At 42.5% G+C, this 22,749-nt stretch overlaps 1 protein-coding gene across 3 annotated transcripts in view; it reads left to right on the plus strand.

The window, feature by feature from the left end:
* LOC148870391 (chlorophyll synthase, chloroplastic-like) overlaps positions 1-22,749 on the plus strand; it is a 41,878-nt gene that overhangs the window by 12,217 nt on the left and 6,912 nt on the right. The window lies entirely within an intron of this gene.

Below are 22,749 nucleotides of genomic sequence, written 5' to 3' on the forward strand. Positions count from 1 at the left end.
TTCTAGATCCTCTTAGAGTGATTCCTAAGGTTCTCTCTTTCTTGTCTCTCTATTATCATTTTCAAGCATTTAACATCCATTTTAGCCATCTAAGGACTAAGATCCAGTCAAAACTTGGGTTTGAGACTGTTATATGATCTGGTTAGTAGTACATTAGAAAATTCAGAAATTCCAACCCTTTTCTTTTACTTTTAACTTCCAAAACCCTAGTTTTTCTCCTTGGAACTTGTTTTCGGGTTTTTCAGATTTCCAATATAATTAAGCTACCATTTGTATAACTTCAGTTGAAAATTACACTTATAGTAATTTAGATAACACAAGAAAAGAAGAAAAGAGAGAGAAAGAAGAAAGAAGTTTCAGCAGTAGGTTGTGGAAGAAGAAAAGAAAGGAAGAGAAAAAAGAAGAATTCAAACCTCTCTCTCTAGCCCCTTTTCATCACTTTTATTAATAATTCTAAGTTTGAGTACAATTACTTAGATGCCCTTAATGGGGCGACCAACACTAAAGAAATAATTAAAGACAATAAAAGAAGGCCCATAACTAAGAAACATAAGTTTTAAATACTACTTAAAATAAATAAAGAACACTAAGGCCCATTCGGCCCATTCTCACTACACTTCCCATCAAGCTGAGCATAGATGTCAATCATGCCCAGCTTGCTTACATAATGTTGAAGCTTTACCTTTGGGACTCCCTTAGTTAAAAAATCTACTATCTGCTCTTTTGATGCAATGAAAGGTAGGCACACCTCTCCTGAAGCCACTCTCTCCCGTATAAAGTGTCTGTCTACCTCAATGTGCTTAGTTCTATCATGCTGAAATGGGTTGTGAGCAATGTTAATAGCAGCTTGGTTATTACAATACAACATCAGTGGCTCATCACATGAAACACCCATCTCATTAAGGAGAGATCTAAGCCATAACAACTCAGAAGCACCATGGGCCATAGCTCTATATTCTGCCTCAGTTGAAACACTCCCCTGCTAGCTAAAAATTTTTCATCATTAGCTGAGAGTTTATGATTCACATCAATAGGGGTAAAGGTAGGTTTAGCACCAAGTTTTGCAGTCTCAGTAAGAAGGTCTAGCACATACTTCCATTGAGAAATAAAGATACCTTCCTTGGACCTAGCAACCTCAATGCCCAGAAAATACCGCAACTCCCCTAAATCTTTAACTTCAAATTTTGAACTGAGAAACTTCTTGAGAGCACTAACTTCTTCTATACCACTGCCAGTAACCACAATATCATCTACATAAATTAAGAAATGTCACCAGAGTGCCTTTTTTCTTAACAAAGAGGTTATGATCTGATTGAGTTTGAGTGTAGCTGAACTTAACAAGAGCAGCCCTAAACCTGTCAAACCAAGCATGTGGAGATCGTTTCAGGCCATAAAGTGATTTCTTCAATCTGCACACCTTACCTTGCATTTCCTTGCTATATATACCAAGAGGAAGGGACATATATACCTCTTCAGTGAGATCACCATTCGGGAATGCATTCTTAACATCAAATTGATACAGAAGCCAATCATAGCTCACTGCTAAGGATAAAAAATCTCTCATCGAAGTCATCTTAGTAATTGGAGAAAAGGTCTCAGTGTAATCTATCCCATATACCTGGGCATATCCCTTGGCAACAAGTTGAGCCTTATACCTCTCAATTGACCCATCTGCACGATGCTTGATAGTGAAAACTCATTTGCACCCAACAGGTTTGTTGAAGTTTGACCTGCCCTAGAATTTTGTCTTGTTCGTTGACTGTAAAGTAAAGTAAACAACAAGAAGTAGGAGAGGGAAGAAGAAGAGAGAAAAGAGAGGAAAGAGAGAAAGGCTGGTTCGAATTAGAGAAAAGTTTTCCCTAGATTCGGCCAGACCTGTTATTATATTATTAACTTATTGGAAAAGACTTGAGTGCCCTTCTTTAAGTAAGAGGCACTCGAACTAACATAACCGTACACATCAACATTCCCAACAAGTACAAAGATTGAAATACCCCTTCACTAACACCACTAACACTCCTCCTCAAGCTAGTGAGTATATATCATATAATCCCAGCTTGTTACATATGTAGTCCACTCTCCCCCGACTCAAACCTTTTGTAAACAAGTCTGCCCACTGGTTTCCCGTACTAACATATGTAGTTTCTATCACCCCATTCAGCACCTTCTCTCTCACAAAATGACAGTCAACTTTGATGTGCTTGGTTCTTTCATGAAACACTGGATTGGAAGAGATATGAACCGTTGTTTGATTGTCACAATAGAGCTTCATTGGAGTACTGATGTCATATCTTATTTCCTGTTGAAGGTTCCTCGGCCACACTAATTCACAAGCAGTATGTCCCATGGCCCTATATTCTGCTTTTGCACTGCTTCTTGCCACAATTGTTTGCTTCTTACTTTTCCACGTTACCAGGTTACCCCCCAGAAAGGTGCAATAGCCTGTGGTAGATCGTCTATCAGACATAGAACCTGCCCAATCAGCATCGGTGTATCCTTCTACTACCAGTTTTCCACCACTCCTGTACAACAAACCACGACCAGGAGCTCCTTTCAGATACCTCACAATCCATAGCACTGCATTCCAATGTGGGACCAAAGGTTTCTGCATGAACTGACTCATCACACTAACCGCAAATGAAATATCTGGCCGAGTAATGGTTAGATAGTTTAGTTTGCCTTCAAGTCGTCGGTATCTGCCAGGGTCTTCAAATACTTCACCTATATCACTACTCAGCTTCGTATTTGTTTCCATAGGTGTCTCAGCTGGTTTAGTACCCAACAACCCTGTTTCTTCCAGTAAATCAAGCACATATTTCTTCTGACACAAATTAATGCCATGCTTAGATCTTGCTACCTCTATGCCCAAAAAGTATTTCAACTTGCCAAGGTCCTTTGTCTGAAAGTGTTCCTGTAGGAATGCCTTCAATCTGTCAATGCCCATTTTATCATTCCCAGTCACAACGATATCATCCACATACACTACCAATATTATTTTGCCTGCCGAAGAGTCAAAACTGAAGATAGAGTGATCAACTTGGCACTGTTTCATACCAAACTTCTTGACCACCTCACTGAACCTACCAAACCATGCTCGAGGAGACTGTTTAAGTCCATAAATAGCCTTCTTAAGTTTGCATACCTTACCATCCTCCCCCTGAGCAACAAACCCGGGTGGTTGCTCCATGTAGACCTCCTCGAGCAAATCACCATGCAAAAAGGCATTTTTGATATCTAGCTGATGGAGAGGCCAATCATACATAGCTGCAAGGGAGATGACGACACGAACTGACCCTATCTTAGCAACCGGGGAGAATGTCTCTGTGTAGTCAATGCCATAGGTTTGGGAGTACCTTTGGCAACCAGCCGCGCCTTCAGGCACTCAACACGACCATCTGGCAAGTACTTAACACTATACACCCACTTACTACCGACAGCCTGCTTCCCAGGAGGAAGAGCGGTTAGATCCTAAGTGTGATTATGATGCAGAGCAGAGAGCTCTTCTTTCATAGCACGGCACCACTCTGGAGAGGTAAGGGCTTTCTGGACATCCTTAGGAACAACCACGGAGGATAACAAAGATATGAACTGGCGATGGGAGGCGGAGAGGTGGGTAAGTGAAACAAAATTGGAAATAGGGTGAAGGGTGCAAGTACGTTTACCTTTCCGGAAGGCAATAGGAAGATCTAGGTCGGAGGCTGGTGTCGGAGCTGGAGCTGGATCTGTCGACGGTGATGAAGCTGGAGGAGCTGCAGCCGGTACACGCGGGCGATGTGTATACACATGACGGATGGGTGGACGGTCAACCGACGGTGGCATCGGAGGCAAGTGAAAGAATGGTAGGATCCATCTAATGGACGCCATAAAGGTTGCGGAATGGGTGGGCGAATTTCAAAAATTTCCTACCTTCTCTCAACTGGGAATCATATTCCCTAAATTTAGAATACAATATTCAAGGATCCTACTTGAACCATAATCAAACCAGATCTGTACCAAAAGATACATGGGAGGAATATACCTGATCCGGAGAAGCAGTATCTCCCAAAGTTGGTGTTCACGCCCAAAGAATGCTCCAAGATCCGTTCCTGCTGAAGATGACACAGCTGTGAGTGGAACAGAACCAGCAGGGTGCGTCCTACACACTGGATCCTTCACAAGAATCCTCTGGAAGTACTAAACACTGAATCCTTTTCAGTCTTTCTTGCAAGACTGATGTCAAGAACAAATTTCTTGACTTTCTTTTCTGCAAAGATCTAATCTTGCAAAATGGCAGATGGCGGCGGCAGGAGGAGATCTTCAAAACGAAAAAGGCTGAACTGCTTTTTCTGTTTTTCTGGAGAGTATGAATGAGATCCTCTCTCAATTCGCAGGAGATATCCTATACCTCTTCAAGGTGGTTCGAAATCTCCTCCTTTCTTCTTGATTAAGAAACCTCCTTTTTAGGAGTTATCCCAATCCAAATCAGTATTTGGATAGGGGATAATCTTAATCCTTTCTGTAGATAGAGTTAGCTTACTCCTGATCTTATCAGGAGGTTACCAGATTCAAATCTAATTTGAATTTGGTCTCTAAGAGTGGATAAGGCTAAAGGCCCAATCCTTTTACTAACTTTAATCTCAAATTCGCCCCATGGATGGGTGATCATATCAGCCCACCTCGAATGGGCTTTTGGCCCATTAAGTGTTCAGTGTCTAATTACTTTCCAATCTGCTGCCCAGTTGGGCTTCTTTGTATGGCGTGGGACCCAAGCATTGATCTACACACCAGCCACATGGGTTCGGCCCAGCCTCTAAAACAAGGCCCAGCCGAATTCACTGAAAAACTCAATGAACCCCTTGAGTCCATCATATGGACCCTATGGGCCCAACACTTACATTAAGTGGTCCCTGGCCATCTTATAAAAACCCAGGGACTGTGGGCAGGTGCAAGATTAGCTCATCAGGTATTATCCTCAATGGTCTTACACTTAACCTCTCAGCCCTTAATGATCAAGCACTGCCCGACAAGAGATGACCTCTCCCTCGGCTGCAAGGAACAGTGCCGCACTCTCCTCTCACATGGATCCTGGGAATTAAAACCATTTGCAAACAATTCGAAACCGTACATATATATATAAATATATTAATTTTGCAAAACAAAATTCCAACGATTGAAATCAACTGCCGGCAGTTTGGTTTCCATCAGAGAGAGTGCATTCCCGATCATTACCCTTTGTCCGACAAAGTGGCTGATTCTGTCACTATGATCATCCACTCAGATGAATTCTCAAACTGCCCCAACATACCTAGGTTTTGATCCCCGCTAAGGATCTCACTGATTGGCATATCAAAGGCAGCCTGATCCAACACCTAGTGAAATGTCATAATCGAGTCTAAGGGTCAGGTGTAACTTTCCAGTTTTACCCATCTATCTCCAAGGTCCAGGGCAATACTGGAAATCTGGTCCGGTTCAAGGATTCAAGTAATCCCATACTGCATGTGCCTCGGGTCTTACCCTGGTGGCTGAGACAGGCCATCCCAACACTTGGTGGCACACCAGTATCAGCCTTGGCAGGATAAATCTCCCTAGACTTATCCAACGGCTGTGAACATTTAAAACTAACACGAGTCTCTATAAATGTCCAGTTTTAGGGTTTTACACAGAATTAAACCAAACAATATGAATCAAACATGCACTTTATTTATTTCCACTAAATAACAAAAGTACATCAAATCAGATTGAAGCTAAGGGCATACAAAACTGTCTAACAGCAAGGACGTAGGCATGACTGGAACCAGAGAAGGTGGATCAGCCACAGGAAGAGGAAGAGGAGGTGGTGATGTGGAGAAAGCAGCAGCACCGGACCCCACGAAGAACAGAGTAGACTCGAAGAATGTAACATCAGCACATACCAAGGAACGTCGAGAACTGGGATGATAACACTTGTACCCTTTCTGAGTTCGGGAATAGCCAAGGAAGATACACTTCAGGGAACGTGCATCTAACTTGTCAGTCCCGGGACCCAGATTATGAACGAAGCAGACACACCCAAATACCCGAGGAGAAAGCGGAAATAGGAACATGTTGGGGAATAAGACACTAAAAGGAGAACGACCATCAATGATAGACGTGGGCATCCGATTAATTAAGAAACAAGAGGTGAGCATTGCATCGCTCCAAAAGGTTTTGGGAACATTCATGTGGTGCATGAGGGAGTGTGCCATTTCTACAAGATGGCGGTTCTTTCTCTCAGCAACCCCATTTTGTTGCGGAGTGTAGGTACATGAAGTTTGGTGTATAATGCCATGTTGGTCCAAGTATTCTTGAAAAGATGAAGACAAGTATTCACGACCATTATCAGAACGGAAAATTTTGATGTGAACGCCAAATTGATTGCGGATCTCAGCATAAAATTTCCGGAAGATGGCAAATAATTCACTTATTTCTTTCATTAAATAGAGCCACATCATTCTTGAACATTCATCAACAAAAATAACAAAATATTGGTATCCATTATATGACATCACTTTATAAGGACCCCAAACATCTGAATGAATTAAAAAAAAAAGACTCGACACACGGTAATCGACCCTAGAACGAAAGGGAACACGATGGTGTTTCCCAAATTGACATGACTCACAATCTAAAACAGAAAGTTGACTCAATGAAGGGACTAAGGACTGCAACGCTTTCAACGAAGGATGACCAAATCTACAATGCCACTGGAGAGGAGAAATGGATGACTGAAGGGCCGTTGACGTTCGTCCACCACCATCAAGATAATACAGTCCACCGGCTTCATGCCCTCCACCAATCTTCATCCCCGTCTTGAGATCCTGAAAAACACACTTAGAAGGGTAAAATGTGATGGAGCACTTAAGGGACTTGGTCAGCTTACTAACAGACATAAGATTAAATGGAAGCTTATGTACATATAAAACAGAGGATAGGGATACAGGGTCTACGTCAATATTACCAACACCACAGATAGATGATGTGGAGCCATTAGCAAGGGTAATAGATTGTGATGTTGAGCAATGAGTGAGAGATGAAAACACACCTGGAGTTCCCATCATGTGATCGGAGGCTCCAGAGTCAATAATCCAGGGGTTGGGTGTGGATGCCAAACAAGCCATACCTGAGTGTGCAAAGGAAGCTGTGTTCTGCTGCGACTTGGATTGAACAAACCTCTCATACTCATCCCGAGGAACACTCACCATCTCCTTGCCTGGACCATTTGAGGAGTAGAAGGCATCGGGTCAGCTGACCAGTTCTCCTGTCTAGAGCTGAAACTGGTGTCACTAGTCATGGCATGGTTGGCCCACGTCGAGGGAGGACCATGTAAGTCATAGCAGTAGTTAATGGTATGTCCATCAAACCACAATGAGTACACTTCTGTGGACCCGAGCCACGTCCTCTACCACGAGCTCCCCTTGAATCTCTGCCTCCAGTACGACCACCACCACGGATATGTGTAGATCCACCACTACCACTCCTACCAGGCTGGGCTCCTCGAGCCCCACTTCTGCCACCTCGACCTCTCGACACTGCAAATGCTGATTTATCGGAGACATTAGAGTCCATAGATCCAATGGAAGCCCTCCGAAGACGAGCAAACACCTCCTCTAAAGATGGAAGAGCAGATCCCCCTAGTATCTGGGCTCGTACTGGTTCATACTCAGACTTCAGCCCCACCAGAAACCGTGCCACATCAAGCTGCTCTCGCTGTTGCTGTTGAACTTTGACATCTGAAGTGAGAGGATGATAGACATTTAACTCATTACGGATATTCCTCACACTGGCATAGTACTCCTCAAGGCTCTGATTTCCCTGTTGCAGATTGAAGTATTCCTGATACAGTTGATATACCCTAGTGGTATTATCCTGACCTGAATACAGTTTCTTAGCATGATCCCACACCTCTTTGGCTGTGTCAAGAAACATGAAGTTCACACTGATTTTGGGTTCCATACTGTTCCACAACCATGTAATGATCTGTGCATCTTCCTGTTCCCAGTCTTCATACTCCTGAGAATTAGCGAGGGGTTTCTCCTCTCTTATATGCTTCACTTTCTTCTTCGCCTTCAGAAAAACCTCCACAGACTTGGCCCAAGGGACATAATTCTCTCCATTCAGTTTAATGGAGGTCATTTGGACATTCAGGTAGTCAGTAGATATCATGACACTAGGTTTACTATCACTATTATCTGCCATTGCCGAACTCCCTTATCACTGAATTATGAGCACTACACACTGCACACTACACACAAACACTTCACCGAAATCTGCACACTGATTTCAACAGTAATAAATGCTGAGAACTACAACACCACAAACCCTACTCACCGAAATCTGCACACTGATTTCAACAGTATTAAATGCTGAAAACTGCAACACCACAACCCCTACTCACCGAAGTCTACACACCGATTTCAGCGATATCAAATGCTGAAAACCACACTTGTAACACCACCAACCCTAATCCACATCTACAGGAAGTTTCACCATTAAGTAGACACTATTGCCCTTCGAATCACACACAAACCAGAATAAACCCTAGCATACTGCAATCTGAAAACCCATCATGCGAACTGTACTACACCTCTCATGTATTCCATAACAGAAATCTTGACAGTGTAGCCGGCTAGAGATAGGTGGAAGAGGAGAGAAGAGAAGAGAAGAGAGGAGAGAAGAGAGAAGGTTTGCAATGTAACAGTACTGGCGGCGCCAGTGTTTATTTTACTATATATAGGGCGACATAAATAACAAGGGAAAAGACCCTTGTGCCCCTGAGTACAATAACAGACATAACAGAAATAAAAAAACGAAATAAAAAACACTTTAATTAGACAAACAGGCCCTAACAACTGCAACTAAGTTATTTTAACATTATTCCAACACTCCCCCTCAAGTTGGAGCATAGATGTCAATCATGCCCAAATTGTCACACAAATCTTTGTGCCGCACATGATGAAGACCTTTGGTGAAGATATCTGCAAGTTGCTCTTCCGAGTTGACATATGGTGTGCACACTTCTCCACTTTCAAGTTTTTCTCTGATAAAATGCTTGTCCACTTCAATGTGTTTCGTCCTATCATGCAGAACTGGATTAGCAACAATATTGATGGCTGCTTTATTGTCATAGTAGAGTGACGTAGGATTGCTTACTGCGAAACCCAGTTCACCTAACAGATTTCTTATCCACATGATTTCCGCAACCCCATGAGCCATTGCTCTATACTCTGCTTCAGCGCTGGATCTAGCCACCACACTTTGTTTTTTGCTTCTCCATGTGACAAGGTTTCCTCCTACAAAGGCACAATAACCACTGGTAGACTTTCTGTCATTGACTGCTCCTGCCCAATCTGCATCAGTATATATTTCCACTTTTAAGTGACTGTGTTTCTGGAACAACAAACCAGCTCCAGGAAACTTCTTGGGATATCTCAAGATCCTCTCTGCAGCCTCAAAGTGAGTTGTCATCGGATTGTGCATGAATTGACTAAGGACACCCACTGTATAGGCAATATCAGGCCTGGTCATAGACAAATACAGAAGTCTCCCCACGAGTCTCTGGAACATCTTTACATCTTTCAAAAACTCTCCCTGACTGTCTCCCAGATGGTGATTAGGTTCAATAGGTGAATCAGATGGTTTTACCCCCAACTTGCCTGTATCTTCTAGTAGATCTAGTACATACTTCCGTTGGGAAATAAAGATGCCCTTGTGAGAGCGGGCAACTTCAATTCCAAGAAAGTATTGTAAGGGGCCTAGATCCTTCACCTCAAATTTAGTGGCTAAGAATTTTTTTAGTCTCTGGATTTCAGCCTCCCAATCTCTTGTGATCACTATGTCATCCACATACACAATAAGAGCTGCAATTTTACCTTCACCTCTTTTTACAAACAAGGTATGATCTGACTGGCATTGTTTGAATCCCATTTGTTGGACTGCTACATGGAACTTACTAAACCAAGCCCGAGGTGATTGTTTCAATCCATATAGGGACTTTTTCAACATGCACACCTTTTGTTCACTGCCTTTGGCACAAAACCCTGGGGGTTGGGTCATGTACACCTCCTCTTCCAAGTCACCATTCAAGAAGGCATTCTTGATGTCCAATTGGTGAAGATCCCAGTCAAGATTTGCTGCCAAGGAAAGGAGAATTCAGATGGAGTTCATCTTCGCTACAGGAGCAAAAGTCTCTGCATAGTCCACTCCATATACCTGTGTGAAGCCTCTTGCTACTAGTCTAGCCTTGTACCTTTCAACAGTTCCATCAGCTTTGTGTTTCACTGTGAACACCCACTTGCACCCCACTGGTTCCTTCCCCTCAGGAAGATCTACCAACTCCCACGTACCATTTTTGTGTAAGGCATCAATTTCTTCCTGCATTGCATCTGTCCATTCAGGTTTTGACAAAGCTTCTGCCACGGTCTTAGGGATGTGAACACTATCCACAGAGGAGAGGAAGGCATGGTACGAAGGTGAAACATGCTCATAGGACACAAAGTTAGAGATAGGATGATTAGTGGTACAAGATCTAACACCCTTTCTCTTAGCAATAGGAATATTAAGATCATTGGGGACATGTGAATCAACATTTAAAGGAGCAATGGGAGCAAGTGTACCTGGCTGATGAGACGGATCTGCCTCGGGTGAATCCGATGATATTGGTTGCATAGTGTCCGACTCCACGGCTCTTGAACTCTGCTGGCTCTTATGGCGACGATGGAAAACCCGGAACGGAGGAGGATCGGGTAAAGGAGGTAGTTGAATCTGAGTCGTCACCTGTTTCTCCTCAACCCTACTCTCTCCCTGAGGAGAAACCGAGAAGAACGGTTGACTCTCAAAGAATGAGACATCAATGGAAACATAGTACTTGCGGGCAATGGGATCATAGCAACGATACCCCTTTTGAGATGAGGGGTAACCAAGAAAACACAAGGAATAGCCCAAGGGTCAAGTTTACCACGAGTAGGTGATAGGTTGTGGACAAAACAATGACACCCAAAAACACGCATCGGAATGGTGGACAGCGGGGCTGTAGGGAACAGGAGCTGATGTGGGGCCTTATACTCTAGTAGCCGAGAGGGCATGCGATTGATGATATATGTCGCTCACAATACTGCATCCATCCAGAACTGTTTTGGCACATTCATATGAATCAGCAAGCCACGAGCAACTTCGAGAAGGTGACGATTTTTTCGTTCAGCCACACCATTTTGTTGGGGTGTCCTGGCACAAGAGCTTCGCTGAAGGGACCCACTCGAAGCAAAGAACTTCGTGAGATCACTATGGAAATATTCCTTTGCATTGTCCGACTGGAAAATATGAATTTCCATTTGGAACTGAGTGAACATCATGTGTTGAAAATCTTTCACAATTTGTGGCACTTCATCTCGAGATCGCATAGGGTAAACCCAAGTGTATCGAGAATAATCATCAATCAAAGTAACAAAATACTTATAGCCAGCCGTAGTAGGTAGAGCAACAGGGCCCCAAACATCAGAATAAACAATATGAAATGAAAATTCAGATCTTTTATTTCTTAAAGGTAAAGAACTTCTACAATGCTTACTCAACTGACAAGTTTGACACTGTAACTGACTCACTGACAAGGACTCAAACAACTTTGGGAACATAACTTTTAACGACTCAAAAGAAAGATGACCTAAACGACTATGCCATAAATAGGCCTGACTCTCACTCGACGAACTTGTGGACTCAGTCGCCACTAGACCAGCATTATTCTCCAACACGTAGAGACCATCCACCATGCTTCCTCTACCAATCGTCTTCCCCGAGGTCAAATCCTGAAACACACATGAAGACGGAAAAAAGGTGACTGAGCAGTTCAAAGAGTGAGTAATACTACTAATGGACAACAAATTAATAGGTAATTTCGGAACATGCAGGACATTAGGAAGAGTAAGGACAAGTGGGAGAGATATGGTGCCTCGGCCAGCTATGGTAGAAAAAGAACCATCAGCCAGTCTTACCTTATCTCTCCTAGAGAGAAGGTTATATGTTTGGAACAAATTTGACTTACCGGTCATGTGATTTGAGGCTCCTGAGTCAATAATCCAAGGTGAATCAGTAGTATGAGATGACACATGGAAGGTTGTGGCATTACCTGATGTAGACGCAAATGAGGTAGGAGTAGGCCTAGAATCCACCTGGCGGAGAGTCCTACCATACAATTCCAAATGTTCACGGAAGGAGTTGATAATATCTTCCTTAGGGTCAGAACCGGGATGTCTCTCCTGAGTTACGGAAGGACTAGTCTCTGTCGATGCCAGATTAGCTGAGTTATACCTTTTTTGATTCTGCTGGCTTGGTTTCTTGCCCTGATCCGGTGCTGACTTCTTACCCAAATCCTATGCCCATTTAGGTTTTCCATGGAGATCCCAGCATGTATCTTTAGTGTGTCGTGTCTTCTGGCAGTGAGTGCACCAAAGCTTGCTTTTATCTTCTGTTTTTTTCTGAGTGTCGCCCCTTTTAAAGCCACCTCCGACATTTGTATCTGAATTTCCCCGGACCGCTAGGGCAACTGACTCCCCTTCTACACCATTCATCACACTTCTTCTGCTTTCTTCTGACTGCACCAAGGCATACACTTCTTGGACTGATGGCAAGTCTTTACTACCCAAGATCTGTACCCTGATGGACTCATATGACTGATTCAGCCCTAGGAGAAAGGCAAACACGCGTTGCTGTGATACAAGTGACTTATAGGCCTTTGCATCTTCATCACACTTCCAATTCACATTCTGATAGTGATCAAGTTCTTTCCATATTGATGTCAAATCAGAATAGTACATCGAGAGACTCTTCTCCCCCTGCTTGCAAGTAGAAGATTCAGCTTGTAGTTGATATGTCTTGGCATAGTGTCTCTGTTCTGAATAAGTGGACTTCGCTTGTTCCCATATCTCACAAGCAGTTTCAGCCCACATAAAGGTCTTCCTTACTTGTGGCAGCATTGAAACCAAGAGCCAAGACATCACCATACTGTTCTCTTGGTTCCACCTATCATGCTCAGCACTTCCATACTTCAATTCCTTTACTCTCCCATTGATGTATCCTATTCGCCCCCTAGCAGTGATGTAGAGTTTTATCCCCCTAGACCACTCAAGGTAATTCAGACCATCAAAGGGAATGACAGCCATGGGAAAGCTCATATCCATTCCCCCACTCACTCCATTGTGGCCCCCTGAGATCTCTGGAGTAGCAGAATTCTCAGTCGACATGGTCAAGCAGTTAATCAGTCCCACACATCGGACCTAGGACCCCTCCTTACTCCACAAAGCAATGCTCCACTCAGTTCACACCCACACACTCGGGTTTACCAACCAGATTGAGCACAAACAGTACCAAATTCTGGACAAAACTGAGGTAATATTCGGCAGTTTCAGACCTGTATAGTTTTATCAGTCCCCACCTACCAGAATTCCAGAATGGCTAACAACCACTAATCAGCAGGAGAGATCCTTCTTGCTTATAGTCAACTCAAACCATTGAGAAGACAGGTCAGCATTGACCTACAGTTGTCTTAACACATGAACATGATCACATGATCCAAGAAAACTAGGGTTACACAGGTTCGACAACATTCAACCGCTCCAGGTTCATAGGGTTTTCACTCGGCACTTGACCAAGGAGAGTAAAGAAGAGAAAAAATAGGGAGAACTGTACCAGTCGTAGCTATTCTGTAGTCCAGAATCAGATTTCCTTTTTGCTAGTCTGTTCGATCCATTCTTTGGGTTGATCGATCTTCTCTTGATAGTAGGGTTGATCGATCTGCTCTCTTTTAATCAGCATTCCCGCTCTGATACCATCTTGACAGTGTAGCCGGCCAGAGACAGGTGGAAGAGGAGAGAAGAGAAGAGAAGAGAGGAGAGAAGAGAGAAGGTTTGCAATGTAACAGTATTGGCGGCGCCAGTGTTTATTTTACTATATATAGGGCGACAGAAATAACAAGGGAAAAGACCCTTGTGCCCCTGAGTACAATAACTGACATAACAGAAATAAAAAACACTTTAATTAGACAAACAGGCCCTAACAACTGCAACTAAGTTATTTTAACATTATTCCAATAAGAAAAATATGCATAAAAAAAACTTTACCTCATCGCCTGAAGGCCAACCACACGAAGGGCTGAGACGCCACTGCACCACACGTACCAGCCCTAACTAGGGCTTAGAAACCACAACAACCAATCACCAACGACACAATCGGAGGCATAGGAACCTCCTAGCAAAGAGGGCGATCACTCCTTTTCAGCCCTTTTCCCAATCTCCAACTCACAGCTGAGAAACCCAAGAGAAACCCTAATTCGAATGCGCAGAAGACAAAATTCTAGCAAGTCTGATTTGGTGAACCTCGCTCTGATACCATGTTGAAGTTTGACCTGCCCTAGAATGCTGTCTTGTTCGTTGACTGTAAAGTAAAGTAAACAGCAAGAAGTAGGAGAGGAAAGAAGAAGAGAGAAAAGAGAGAAAAGAGAGGAAAGAGAGAAAGGCTGGTTCGAATTAGAGAAAAGTTTTCCCTAGATTCGGCCAGACCTGTTATTATATTATTAACTTGTTGGAAAAGACTTGAGTGCCCTTCTTTAAGTAAGAGGCACTCGAACTAACATAACCATACACATCAACATTCTCAACAAGTACAAAGACTGAAATACCCCTTCACTAACACCACTAACAAGGTTCCTTCCTAGTTGACAAGTCAGCAATATCCCATGTATTGTTTTTATGAAGGGCTTCTATTTTAGTATTCATAGCACCCCTCCAATTTGGTGTGGCTAAGGCTTCTGAAACATACTTTGGGATGGATTGAGAGGAAATGGAGGCTAGAAAGGCATAGTTGGATGGGGACAACAAGCTATGGGAAAGGTGTTTGGAAATACAATGAGCTGTACATTTCCTCTTACCTTTTCTCAAAGCAATGGGTAGGTCAAGGACTGGAAACGAGGGTGCTGGTGGAGGAGGTGATGGACATGTCCTCTCTTCAGTAATCGGGAGCGCCTGAGACTCAATTGGAGGTGTGGGATCAACCTGTGTTTTCCTTAGCCTTTGCCATTGGTACAACCTCTGGAGAATAGGATGAGTGGAAACAACTGGAGGACTAGCAGGAGGAGGGTGAGGAGCAGGAGTGGAAGACCTTAAAGGAGAGGATCCCTCCACGGGAATGGGGGTAACTGTGGAGGGCTCGACAAAAGACTCAACTAGAGTTGGCAAAGGAAGGGATGAAGAAAACAACTCGGGAGATCTCTCCCCCTCAAAAGGATGGCTATAAAAATGAACCGACTCCGCAAATGTGACATCCATGAAAAAAACCGGGTACCACTAATGGGATCAAAACAATAGTATCATTTCTATGTGGAGGCATAACCAAGGAAGATACACTTCTGAGCCTTGGGGTTAAACTTATGTCTTTTGGAACTGGGAATGTGGACATAACAAGTGCAACTAAAGACCTTTAGAGGAATAGAGAAAATCTCAGCATCAGGAAAGAGGACTCCAAAAGGAGATTTTAACCCCAAGACTCGAGAAAGCATGTGGGCAACAAAAAGAATGCTCCTTGCAACTTCCACAATGTGTCTGTTTTTCCTCTCTGCTACTCCATTTTGTTGTGGAGTGCAGGCGCAAGAACTCTGATAAATAACCCCAAACTTCTCAAGATAGGAGGTAAGGTCCTTCTCAAAATATTCCTTAGCATTGTTTGGCCGAAATATTTTGATGTAGGTATTAAACTGAGTGAGTATGTGTTCATGGAACTGTTGCACAAGTTTAGGCACTTCAGCCCAAGAGTGCATTAGGTAAATCCAAGCATATCGTGAAAAATCATCAATAAACAGGATGAAATATTTATACCCACCCATACATGGTAAATGGTAAGGCTCCCACACATCAGAGCGAGCAATATTAAAAGGAATAGTTGATCTTTTATTACTTGAAGGATAAGTGCTCTCACCATGCTTTGAGAACTCACAAGACTCACAATAAGACTTGATAGATTAATTCCTTTAAATAACTCTGGAAACAATTGATTCAATGAAGAAAAGGACAAGTGACCCAAACGACTATGACATAACATAATACGACTAGTGGACTCTGAAACAAATGCAGTTCTTTTAAGTTGTACTTGGCTCTACTCAGGCATGTCTAATAGATAGATCCCATTCGCCTCATGGCCACTCCCAATCACCTTTTGAGGTTCCATGTCCTAAAAACAAAATATGAAGGAAAAAAGGTCACACTGCAATTTAGGGATTTAATCAAATTACTAGCTGAAAGCAAATTGGTATTAAGTTTAGGTACATGAAGAACAAATGATAAGGTTAGGGCGTTAGAGGTCTTAATATCTCCCTTTCCCGTGATAGGGGCTAGGGAGCCATCAACAACAAGGGATATCTTATCCCTGCCAGAAAGAAGTTGGTAAGAGGTGAATAATTGTGAAGCACCAGTCATATGGTCAGAAGCACCATAATCAATTATCCAAGGGGTTTTATGAGTACCTGAGGTAGAAGCATGATGTGTAGTGGCACGGATACTTGAGTGAGCATATGCAGAGGAAGGAACAGTCTCTGAAGGAGCTGCAGCAATGGACTCCAAGTGACTGATGATTCGGCCATACTTCTCATATTCAGCCCCAGTGGCTGCAAGCTATTCTCCCACTGACTTCTCTCCACCCTGTCCTTGTTCACCTTGTGAAGAGGTGGCTACATTTGCATTTCCACCTTTTCCAGTTTCAACCCTTTTTCCACCATTCTCTCTCTTGAATCTAGTAGGAACGAGCTCTGGATGCAGCTTCCAACATGTGTCTTTAGTGTGTGTAGGCTTCTTGCAATATTCACAGATAACATCTTTCTTTTCTAGTGCTAACCTTCAGCTTCATCTCAACATTAGCATAGTGATCAACCTGTGGCTGAACAAAATGAACCTGTCTTCTGCTCTCCTCACTGCTCACCATAGCATATGCCTGAGACAAAGTCACCTTGTCCTTGGCTAAAACATTCTGCCTCACAATATCATATTCCGAGTTGAGTCTGGTGAGGAACTCAAAGATCTGATTTCTCTCCACCAACCCCCTATATGTTTCTGCATCCTTTGTGCAACCCCAAACAACAGTCTACATTAGATTAATCTCTTGCCAAAGAGATTTCAGGATAGAGAAGTAGACTGTTAAGGGCTTCTCCCCTTGTCTAAGATTGTTCACATCTGTAGGCCCGAACAACATTAAGCTTTTGGGAATAGGTCTCTGTGACACTATCCCACACTTCTTTTATAGTTTCCATCCACAGGTAATGTTGACTAGTGTGGTTGCATAGAATTCACTAACCAACCCACTACAATGTAGTTTTCTTGTATCCACCTTTCATAGGTACGGTCATCCTCCTCTAGTTTCTTCTTGCTCCCGGTAATATAACCCCATTTTCCTCTACTACACACATGCATCTTAATAGATTGAGATCAAGTTAAATAATTGGTCCTATCAAGCTTCACAGTAGTCACAACCCCAAAAAGATTCTCCACTGGCCCCTCATGTCTAAACCCGAATCTGTGGAATATTTGGTCTCTCCTCCAGTTTGCTCAGTTGAGTAAACAGATGCAAACGAAAATCAAATTAGGGCTTTACTAGGCTAGATTTATTGTTTTAAGCAAAGAGCAATCTTTCAACCTCCCAAAATTAGGGTTTAACAGGGTTCTGTGGGATGGAGAGAAAGATAAAAACTTCAACCGCCCCTTCTAGAGGTTCTAGAATTCAATCCAATCAAAACTGCCCCTAATAGAAATCAAAAGGCTTACCTCTAATCAACAAAATGCCTGGTTCAAATTGTCTCTACGACTTGTAACAAGGTTTCTGTAGTTACCTAGGGTTTTTGGGAAAAATCTCCAATAACCTGCCCTGGGCTTCAACTAAGGATGAAAAACCTCCACAAAACTCTCCAAAAACCTTCCTAACTGGGCTGCATAAGTAGCTGATTGATCAACCAATCAGTTCTCCATACACACTATGTATGGGCAAAGAAAGGAGAAAAAAAAAGTCAAAAGTGAGAACCCGCTTTGATACCAAGTTGAAAATTACAATTATGGTAATTCAGATAATGCAAGAAAAGAAGAAAAGAGAGAAAGAGAAAGAAGAGGAAAGAAGTTTCAGCAATAGGTTGTGGAAGAAGAAAAGAAGGGAAGAGAGAAAGGAAGAATTTGAACCTCTCTCTCTAGCCCCCTTTCATCATTTTTATTATTAATTCTGTTTGAGTACAATTACTTGGATGCCCTTAGTGGGGCGGCCAGCACTAAAGAAATAATTAAAGAAAATAAAAGAAGGCCCATAACTAAGAAACTTAACTTTTAAATACTACTTAAAAAAAATAAAGAACACTAATTCGGTCCATTCTCACTACAACTTCATTACAAATACTCCTGCAAAATTTCAACTTAAAATTTCCTCTGAAGCTTGAGTTATCGAGTTATTGAAGTTTACTTTCTCTTGATAAAGTCTGAAATATCTGTGATTTCATACTAAAATCTCATTTAAACCTAATCACTTCGTCCTAAATACTCTAACCTTTTCTAATACCATATACCATCCATAATTCTCAGATAAATCCATTAAATTCTCAAAATAAAAAAGAAACCAACTAGTTTCTCAACTGAATTTTCACTTTGAATCTAACTTTAGAGCCCCTACCTTACTCAGTTGTGGCTTCAACAGTTCAGGGCCTTCAGGTCCATGCAGAGCATTTATATGGAAAAGAGGTTGGTCCATCATCATCATCCATGCCTTATCCCAACTATATGGGGTCAGCTACATAAATCCTGTTTCACCAATCCATTCTATTTAAAGCCATATAAACTGATGATCTTTTTTTTTTATCAGCAACACAAAAATTGATTCATTAGATTAAAAAGAGCATATGCAACAAGAAGTCTTCTGTTGGTGGTCTTCTATGCATGTGACCAAGCCATCGTAGTCTCTCTCTCTCTCTCTCTCTCTCTCTCTCCCTCTCTCCCTCTCTCTCATTTTATCACTTATTGAAGCTACTCCTATCCCATCTTAGAATTCACATTTCTGCCATCCAGTTGAGAAGGTAATTACCTAAAAGCAGAACTCCTTTCTTTAGTTCAAGGTTTGAAAATTGATCTCTCCTTGGGGCTAAATGACTCACATACATAAGGCGATTTTAGTTGTGACTGAATGGATGCTTTCGAATTCAACAAGCCTTTGGATGCTTTGGTGATGTAGGATGGAAAGGGGGAGTTCTGTGGTGGTTGTATGTGGTGTGTAACAAGGGGAATCAGATCTTAGATAGGGTAAGACCTCCAAAGAAGAATGCATACTTTGGCAATTTCATCTCATATTTGTTTTCTTTTCATGGGAAGTTACGGATCCACTATAAACGTGCTAATCTCGTGCACTTTTTTTGACAACATTTGGAGACATGCTTTATTTAGTGATAGGTGGAATCCTCCTACAACGTTGAACCATTATTCCAAATACAATGAAGAAAAGAGGAAATATATGTGGAGATGTGGCAGCCATATTGTAAATGATATTGGGGACAGGAAACACAAGAAAATTTTCAAACAAAACCAAATCTAAAGAGAATGTAATTGGTTTGATAAAAATCAAAGTTATTCATTGGCTGAAGACTTGGGAAGAATTCTTGTGTTTCATGACTGACAATATTCTAAAAGGATGTGGTAAGTGGTGGCAGCATGGTTTTCAACAAGGGACATAAAGAAGAAGCATGGTACCACGGGTTCCTCCATTAAACTAGACGAAGTTTAATTTTTATAGCTCTAATGTTGGAAATCCTGGTGAACTGGGTGCATAAGGAACCTTCAGAGATCATAGAGGAGACTTCCTCTTAGCCTACTCAGATCTGTAAGGTTAGGTATAAGAGCAGAATTCCATGTAGTGCTTCATGGTTTTAGGCTATCAATAACTCAGAATTGAGGTCCCTTATTATAGAAGGTGACCCAGAAACAATTGGATCTAATGCCATAACCTTCTCTCTTAAGAGCCTGGATAATGGGGGCCTGTAACATGAAAAAGAAGAAGATATCTGTAGTAGATGTTCAAGACTGCTATCAGCCTTGAACCCTAATAGGTTTCAGGTTCGAAAATAGGAGAAAAGGTATAGAAGAGAGAGGAGAAAGAGTAGAGAGAGAGCAGTAGAACACAAGAATTGAAAGGAAGGACAGAATCTGAATATTCTGCCGCCACCACTTCTATTTAGAATTTATAGGTTATGCTAATTGCACGGAAAGGACAGATCTGCCCTTAGTATTTACATAACAAATAGAATCAAATAAAGCTGAAATAAATAACAACTGAAATAACAAATTGACCACCAGCTAACCCTAGGATGACTAGAACACATTCTACCCTACGAACACAGTGGGACCATATCTGTGGGGCCCACATCAGTGTTCTCTACACTCCCCCTCAAGTTGGGAATAAATGTTTATCATTCCCAACTTGGATAGATCCGCCTCTAACTTCTTCCTTGGTACAACTTTAGTGAGAATATCTGCGAGCTGCATGTTGGATGTGATGTACGAGAGACACTTCTTGTGATGAGACCCTCTCTCGTACAAAATGTTGATCAACTTCAATATGTTTAGTTCTGTCATGCTGCACCGGGTTGTGTGCCATATTAATAGCCGTTTGTTTATCACAATACAGCATCAAGGGCTTCTCATACTCAATACCCAACTCCTCAAGTAGTGATCTCAGCCATAGGATTTCAGCCACTCCGTTAGCCATTGACCTGTATTCATCTTCAGCACTGGATCGGGAGACAACACTCTGTTTTTTACTCCTCCAAGAGACAAGGTTACCTCCCACAAGGGCACAATATCTAGAGATAGACCTTCTGTCATCAACACTCCCAGCCCAATCGGCATCTTTATAGACCTCCACCTTCATGTGATTATTGTTCTTGAACAGTATACCTCTACCCGGGCATCTCTTCAAGTATGCTAATATTCTTTCTACTGCAAGAAGATGTGTGGTCCTAGGAGAATGCATGTACTGGCTGACAACATTAACTGCATAACTGATATCTGGCCGAGTGGGGCAGAGATATAGTAGCTTTCCCACTAATCGCTGGAATATAACCTTATCTTCAAGAGGCTCCCCACTCTCTACACTAATCCTGTGGTTCTGTTCAATGGGTGTATCTGCAGGCTTGACTTCTAACTTTCCAGTTTCCGCCAACAGATCTAGGACATATTTCCTCTGAGAGACAAATATCCCCTGTTTAGATCTAACAACCTCAATACCCAAAAAATACCGAAGTGCACCAAGATCTTTCACCTCAAACTCTTGATGAAAGAGCCGTTTGAGGAGCTCAATCTCATGGCTATCATTTCCTGTCACCACAATATCATCAACGTATACTGCAAGTAGTGTCAGAGAAGACTCCACCCTCTTGATGAATAGGGTATGATCTGACTGGGTCTATACATAACCGAACTTCCCAAGGGCTAGTCTGAATCTATCGAACCAAGCTCTAGGTGACTACTTCAAACCGTGCAATGCCTTATTGAGCCGACAAACCTTCTTACCTGTCTCTGTATCATAGAATCCAGGAGGCAACCGCATATAAACCTCTTCCTACAGGTCTCCATTCAGAAAAGCATTTTTAACGTCCATTTGGTACAAAGGCCAAGTGTGGCTTGCTACAAGAGATAATAGAACTCGAATGGTGGTCATCTTGGCTACTAGGGCAAAGGTCTCCAAGTAATCTATACCATAAGTCTGGGTTTTGCAACTAGCCGAGCTTTATACCTCTCAATGGAGCCGTCCGCATTGTGCTTCACAGTAAATACCCATCTGCAACCAACTGGTTTCTTTCCTTTGGGCAGATCAACTAGCTCCTAGGTGTTATTTTTTAACAGGGCATCTATTCCAACTTGCATTGCATCTCTCCACTCCGGGACGGATAGGGCTTCTTGCATTGTTCTTGGAATAGGGACATTGGCAACGGAAGTAAGATAGGACCTGTAGGTGGGAGATAGGCGATCATAGGATAAAAACTGGGAAATACAGTGGGCTGTAGATATGGTACAATGCCGTTTCCCCTTACAGACGACAATGGGAAGGTTAAGGTCATCTGGAGGAGGTGAAGTGGCAACAGTGGAAGAAGTCTCTGTGGGCCCTGGGACTGTAATACCTAGACTTGGAGCCGCAGAAGAGATTGGAGCTGGCCTGGACTGTTGATGACTGGGATCAACCTGCTTGCATCGCCTGTGATAGATCCTCAATTCCTGATCCCTTTGACCACCCTCACTATGGTAGCCCTCATCACCCAGTGGAATAGGTAAGGGAACAACCCCAAAAGTATGAACCCTACCCTCACTGCGCTCCCCCTGAAGAAAGTGACCCAAATCCTGACTCGCACTACTCTCCCCCTGAAGAAAGTGACCCAAATCCCGACTCGCACTGCTCTCCCCCTGAGGGGAAACCCGAGAATAATAGGGTGTCTCCTCAAAGAAAGTGACATCCATGGAGACAAATCTTTTCCCTGAGATAGGATCATAGCAGCAATAACCCTTTTGAGTTTGTGCATAACCAAGAAAAATGCATTTGGAGGCTTTTGGTTTGAACTTGGAGTGATGGGGTCCGAGAAGCTGAACAAAACAGGTACAACCAAATGTTTTAAGGGGAACAATGAACAACTCCTCATCTGGGTATAGAAGGGAAAAAGGAGATGACATATCAAGAACCCGGGAAGGAACCCGATTAATAAGATAT

Source organism: Nelumbo lutea, chromosome 2 (assembly GCF_056320005.1).
Source record: "Nelumbo lutea isolate HS-2025 chromosome 2, American lotus-T2T, whole genome shotgun sequence".
Taxonomy (NCBI): domain Eukaryota; kingdom Viridiplantae; phylum Streptophyta; class Magnoliopsida; order Proteales; family Nelumbonaceae; genus Nelumbo; species Nelumbo lutea.